This window comes from Carcharodon carcharias, chromosome 26, assembly GCF_017639515.1.
Source record: "Carcharodon carcharias isolate sCarCar2 chromosome 26, sCarCar2.pri, whole genome shotgun sequence".
NCBI lineage: Eukaryota > Metazoa > Chordata > Chondrichthyes > Lamniformes > Lamnidae > Carcharodon > Carcharodon carcharias.
Window position 1 is genome coordinate 40,382,971 of NC_054492.1, and position 6,392 is coordinate 40,389,362.

The following is a 6,392-nucleotide window of genomic DNA, read 5'->3' on the forward strand; positions in this document are numbered from 1 at the left end:
TCCGCAGCATTGTGTAATGCAGGCATGAAGGACAAAACTCACAATGTAATGGCTTGCCCACAAAGGCAAAAAAAGACAGTTCAATAATTAAGTCACTTTTACAATGTCAGATGCGTGTAAGCAAGATTTTAAAGTCAGATAAATGTGAACAGAATAGAAATATGAACAAAAAATTAAGAAGTTAGATATGTGTGAGTAGAATAATTCTAGAAAGTCATAAGTTTAACATTAAATTTTAAATAGATAAATTATATCAGAATCATGTTATAAATTCATATATATTTCATCATTTAGAATGTCAGAAAAATATTCAGAACCATGTTAAAAAAGCTCATATAAACTTAATGTTAAAAGGCAGATAAATGACATCAAAATCATGTTAAAACGCCAAGTAATTTAATAATTTAAAAAGTTAGACATTCAGAATCATGTCAAAGAAATTGAATAAAAATGTAGGAAGTTGAAAAATCTTATTTCTCACAGCCACTTTGCAAGTGTTACAATCTCAGTCAAGATCAGTAGCTTTTTTCTAAAAAAAAAATCTGAAATCCCAGTTATTTACTGAAAGAATGAAGCCACAAGATTCCATGGTTCAAAACAAAAATATTTACTATACAAGAGTCAAACAAAGCAAACATTAAATACTATCCTGGGTAACAACCTATATGTTAAAACACAGAATCGGCATAAATTAAACACAAATTAACAGGCAAATCACAGTCGATTATAAACTATATAAATGACACATTAAATGACAGATACAATTAAGACAGATTTTACGAATTGGCTCAGCATATATATCGTCAATCTCTATCCTTCAAAACTCTATCTTCCTCATGAAGAATTTCAGCTCCTCTTCAAGGATTTAATCTGATCCCAGGCAACAGCAGCACACAACCAACCCAGGTTCCCCGAGCAATGTCTTCAGCAAAAGTTGTAAACCTCTGCAGAACCCCTTTAATTCTGCTTGCGATGGTCTGGATGGTATAGATCCATCAATGTTATCTTCAAGTAACAGAACCAGCTGCAGCAATTGTATCTTTGCCATTCTCAGCTTCTGGATTTGCCTCTGTCTTCTTCAGCCTGTACGTACCGCACCAACTGGCATCTTCATCTGTGTCCATTTAATATGGTTTCAACCTGTTGCATCACCCCACAAGTTTGGGTTTCCAATCTCAGTTTTACTCCCAGATTTGCACCAAGTACGGTAGCCGGCTGGTACCCGTTGGCCACAATGGCGGCTTTTCACACCGTTTTGTCCTAAACCAGCCACATTAATTATGCATCCCTGGAAAACAAGCTGTTTCCATGGTGGATGGGCTCTCATTCGCCCGCCATGTCATCACCTTGCTGCTTCATCACGTCAGGCACCATATTTAAAGTCCAGCCACACACGCACCTCTCATTGCTTCCACCCACAACTGCTGAAAAGAAGACAGGATGGCCCCAAAAGGCAAAAAAGGCTGCAGCCCCCAGGTTCAATGACACGTCCCTCCAGCACCTTTTGGACACAATGGAGGCTCGCCCCGATGTCCTCTACCCCCGCTCTGGCCACAGGATGGGCAACAACCTCACTAATCCGGCTTGGGAGGTGGTGGCAGCAGTATCAGCACCTCTGCCTTGCAAAAGAGGACAGCCACCTAATGCCGATAAAAGAATGAATGGTCTCATCCATTCTGCCAAGGCAATTCACTCTTCTCATTAGTCTCAACTCACACACTCACAAACCCATCACACATACACGGGGATCTCACACCTCAAGGGACACCACTAACTCTCACACACACCCTCACATCTCCATCAGGCTCATACCCACTCAAGCTCGCGTCCTCATCCTGTCCATGGCTCCACTCACCACACAACAATCCACACAGTGCTATGTGTCCTGCTTGCACTCTCTCCATCTGTTTTCATGTAGGAGAAGCCTGCTCACATCAGCAGGAAGAGGTCCCAGACCAGGGATGGAGGGCCCACATTAGGCCCTTACTCACTTTGAGGAGTGTGCCAACGCACTGACTGGTGAGGACGTGGACCGTGCCTGCAGCATTGGTGAGCTCAGCAGCGAACATTCTCGTAAGGATCCTGCACCACGTCATCCCTCCCTCAACACAAATGTGAGTGCTCTTTCTCCTGCTTTTGACTCTGATGCCATGCACCAATTATCTCTACTTTGGTTCATTGGGTACTTTGGGAGATCTGCCAAGCGACCGACAAATTCAGCCGGCCAATCCCTCAGCTCCAGCCAAGAGAGCACCTGGAAGACCCATCACAGTGTTTATCCACACCCTGCACCATCTCAAAGACACACATCTCAGTGGAATAATTAAGTTATAGTCTTCTACATGGGTGGACAAAAAATTGAAACATATCTTCTCATTCATAACTATCCATGCTAATTATTTTAAAAACACAAGCCTGGGAGTTACTCTGAGCGATATCATTGTATGAATGCTTGAGACATAAGTATTAAGTTCCCCTCTCTGATATTTTAATAGAGGCATTAACCCATCTCAAAGGAGTCCCTCTATTGGCAGTGCAACAAAGATAAGGCAGCCAATATTCTGCAAAGATCAAAAGCTTGGAACCTTAGTAAGATCCTGGGCAAAGACTCAGTTCCTGCTACAAAGACACCTAGGGTCACACTGTTGGAGGATGCTATCAAATGATAGTAACAGCTCATTGGTTCCTGATCTTGTCAATGATTGTTTCCTTTGTGATCTGTCAATGAGCTCTCTCCATTGTCAGTGGTGTGTTACAGTTCACTCAGGGAGCCTGGGCTGCTGTGGCAACATGCACCTTTACATATATGTTGCAGTCTGGAGACACAGATAGTGACAGCAGAGGCTCCAATGTTCTTTCCATCACATGGCTGACCAGGAATCTCTCCCATTCTTAACCACTTGCCATTGGCTGGAAGGATTTGCTGGTTGATAAACAACCCACTTGGCTGTGTTATGAATGCACCTTCCTTGGCCACCAAGTCCTGGGGTGGGACTTGAACATTGAGCGTCTGGCTCAAAGGCAGGGACACTACCTCTTGCACCACAGGACCTCCTAACTCCACAGTATATACAGCCTACGTTCCAAGCTGGACATAATGCTCAGCTGAGCCTGTGCAGTTAAACCAGCTCAATCCCATTTTTGTCAATCTCACAAAACAACCTTCCCTCCAAGTCACTCACCATCCTGACTTGGAAATATATCGCCGTTCCTTCACTGTCGCTGGGTCAAAACCCTGGAACTACCTCCCTAACAGCACCGTGGGTGTACCTACACCACAGGGACTGCAGCGGTTCAAGAAGGCAGCTCACCACCACCTTCTCAAGGACAACTAGGGATGGGCAATAAATGCTGGCCCAGCCAGCGACACCCACATCCCATGAATGAATAGAAAAAAACTTACAACTCAATAGAATTTTGCCCATAATTTTTGGCAGTGCAGTAAACTGTGTGTGTGTGTGTGTGTGTGTATCTGTATGTGTGTGTGTGTGTATGTGTGTGTGTGTGTGTGTGTGTGTATCTGTATGTGTGTGTGTGTGTGTGTGTATGTGTGTGTGTGTATGTGTGTGTGTGTATGTGTGTGTGTGTGTGTGTGTATGTGTGTGTGTGTGTGTATCTGTATGTATGTGTGTGAATGTATGTGTGTGTGTGTCTGTGTGTGTGTCTGTGTGTATGTATGTGTGTGTGTGTGTGTGTATGTATGTGTGTGTGTGTGTGTATGTGTGTCTGTGTGTGTGTGTGCATGTGTGTGTGTGTGTGTGTGTGTGTATGTATGTGTGTGTGTGTGTGTGTGTGTGTGTATGTGTGTGTGTGTGTATGTGTGTGTGTGTGTGTGTGTGTTGTGTAAAACAGGGGCAGTATAATCAGTATAATGTAATGCAGTGTAATACGAGGAAGTGTTGGTACAAGCCAATACTTCTCAATGGGTGTTCTAATTGATGCTAGGTAAAAATACTTGCTGCTGCAATTAATTTTGTACAGATAGAAGTTGGATTGTCTCACAGCTCTATTACTGCTTGGAAAATGAGTGACTCTGCTGATTTTGTGCAGGGTGTTTACTTGGAATTTGTCATGTTTAACAAAAGCCTGGTCAGCCCTGCACAGCTGCTGCTAAGCTGCGATGTAATACCACTGGACTTGCATTTTTTTTTACCACAGTGAGGTAAGAGAAGATTAAAAAAATACATTGCCAATGGCAATAAACTGCAGCAAAGTGTGACCATAAGCAGCAGCAACGCTGAGGAGAAAAATCACATCTGATGTCTGGGGATATTGTTTGTGCTGCACTAATTGTATTTGGGCCCTTCCAGAAGATCAGAAATGAGTCACAACCATAATACCATCAATATATGTCTGTGTTAAGCTGCGTGTATAAACACAGAGTGACACCCCTTCTATTTATTATTTGATCCTGTTTCATGAAGATGATGATGTAACTGTGAACACAAGACAATGTGGACAGACAAGAACACATGTTACATCATTTGAAAGCAACTGATGGTCTGAGAAGTCTTTTGGGGTCTCTCTGTGGGTTGTGGTACGACAGTGTTCTTCCTTAGTGCCACTGCCTCTGAGCCAGAAGACCCCAGGTTCAAATCCTACTCCAAGACTTGTTGGCCACAGAGAGAGCACTCATACGCCTCAAAGCAGGTTGCTAGCCAGCCTGAAAAATTCCCTGTAATACTCCACGCCATTTTCCAAAGGGGAGAAAACGAGTGCAAGATACACCAAGCAAATTGCTCCCTCTCTGCCTGCCTACAACCTGCTCAACCAGTCCACAATCTACACATCAACATATTTTGTGGTTAAAATTATCAGGATGGATATTCCTTGCCCAGCTCCTGAAGTTATGGGATGTCAAGGCCACAGCGAATACAGGAAGATTAGGCAAAGAGGAGCACCCGACCCCAAATGGGGATCAGCAACCAGCCCTAACAGAGCTTTATTGTTTATTCTTTCACAGGATGTGGGCTTCGCTGACTGGGCCAGCATTTATCGCCCATCCCTAATTGCCCTTGAGAAGGTGGTGGTGAGCTGCCTCCTTTAACCGCTGCAGCGTAGGTACACCCACAGTGCTGTTAGGGAGGGAGTTCCACGAAGTTGACCCAGCGACAGTGAAGGAACGGTGATATATTTCCAAGTCAGGATGGTGAGTGACTTGGAGGGGAACTTCCAGGTGGTGGTGTTCCCATCTGTCTGCTGCCTTTGTCCTTCTAGATGGTAAAGGCTGTGGGTTTGGAAGGTGCCGTCAAAATCCATGCATTCAGTTAAAGATGGTCATTCAAGCAGGCCCATCTGCCTCACTTAGGTTTCTACAGTCAGTGAACCAGGAACAGGAAGAGCTGCATCGGTATTTCCAATTAATTTTAATTACTGAAATGAAAACAGAAAATGCTGGAGTTACTGATCACTGATATGGAATACAAACAGAGTAAATGACAAGGAACCACTTTAGCACAAATCATAACTCACCTATAATTTTTATTACTTGTGATTAACTGCCCAGTTTATCTATGGGATATAAATGTCTTTGCACCATATACTCCTTATTTAGTTAAAGTCTAAATGTTATATCAAAGGGCATAACATTGATATGTTATGTCAATGTCATATGTATTGTACAAAGGTAGAAAATAATACACCTGTGACAGGTTTTTATCACCTACTCCCTTTTGATTTCTTTCAGTCATAATTTTGAATTTTGTTATAAAACTATGCTTTATCAAAAAGCAACTTTACAAATTTACTGGCCAGAAATCACTGAGTTTTAAAATGATGAAAACAACAAGCTGTTAAGATGGCTGCCAAGGGTCAGGTGACTTTTGTAATTTCTGCACGCTCAGAATTACCTCAAGTCTCTGGAAAATTCTTAATTAAATGATCCCAGGTATGTTGCCCTTCCTCAAACTGACAATCCTAAGACAAAACCAGCAGTGAAATTCACACCATCTATTGCCTATGGCCCTACCAAAGCTTAAAATGCATGGATTCTCAGAATCATTGTCACTGAACACGAAACAACAAAAGAGCTATAGAGAAACCAGTTCATCATAGGTAGGTGTGAATAGTCACCACCCATTCTCCATTGTGCAGCAATGACTCCTAACTTCAAATCATTTATTGCACAATGGGAGTATTGTTGAGGTGATCACCTGATAGAAATTGACCTCAGATAACAAATCTTACTTACTCCAAGCACCAGGGAGAAATAAGCCTGGAAACGCATTATGCAAAATCCCTGTGTGGATCTCTCTCCCTTATCCACCTATTTTTGCGAGCTCAAACCTTGTCTGCTGTTTTGACAATTCTTGTGTCACAGATAGAGATATTTTTAAAGAGCCCAGCCAGCAGCTGCAGTCTCCAGAAGAACAGATAAATCGCCCATCTACCTC